Genomic DNA, 707 nt, shown 5'->3' with positions numbered 1-707 from the left:
TGTACATCTCCCAGACGGTGCCCATCCGGTGTCCCGAGGATGTGACTAAGGCCTAAGGAGGGAGGGCTGGAGTGGCAAAAAACCAAAGTAGGCACAGTCACACCACATTTCCTTAAGACACTGGGGGTACACAAACAGCACTTAGGGGAGAAGCAGAAGTGAACGTAGATACCCAACGCTCCTCTGTTTACAGGGCCAAGGGGACCAGGGGACTGGACACGCCTTCAGCAGGTGGATTCCTGTCCTAGGAAACAATAGCCCAGTGAGGCAACCGAGCACAGGAGCACAGGAGCACAGGGCAACTTTCATGGGCAACAGTGGTGCCTTTGGTGAACACCTACAACGGCCTCAGTCAGTGGCAGCAGTGGTGGCCTCTGCCGGGAACCCAGTGTTGACATTCTGGCTCCAAGCAGGAGGCAGTGCCACTAGCTTCCTTCTTCCTAGCACAGCAGACCTTCCCATTCCAGAAGGACTTGGAGTTCCCAATGCCTAAGTGCTAGGTTCTCTACTCGAGTCCTAGGGTAGGGAGGTTTCTCGATTCAAGTCCTTTAACTTCTTAAGAACCATGTGTTTTTGTTTTTGTTTTTGCTTACTACTACTGAAAGCCATCATATTTTGAAGGAACAATAAAACATTTTCCTTTTTTTCAGAAGCTGGATCTCAGCAGGAAGTCTGTCCCTGTTTTCCAAATGCCACTCTCATTCATT

This window comes from Mustela erminea, chromosome 5, assembly GCF_009829155.1.
Source record: "Mustela erminea isolate mMusErm1 chromosome 5, mMusErm1.Pri, whole genome shotgun sequence".
NCBI classification, from domain to species: Eukaryota; Metazoa; Chordata; class Mammalia; order Carnivora; family Mustelidae; genus Mustela; species Mustela erminea.
This window is presented reverse-complemented; position numbering follows the sequence as displayed.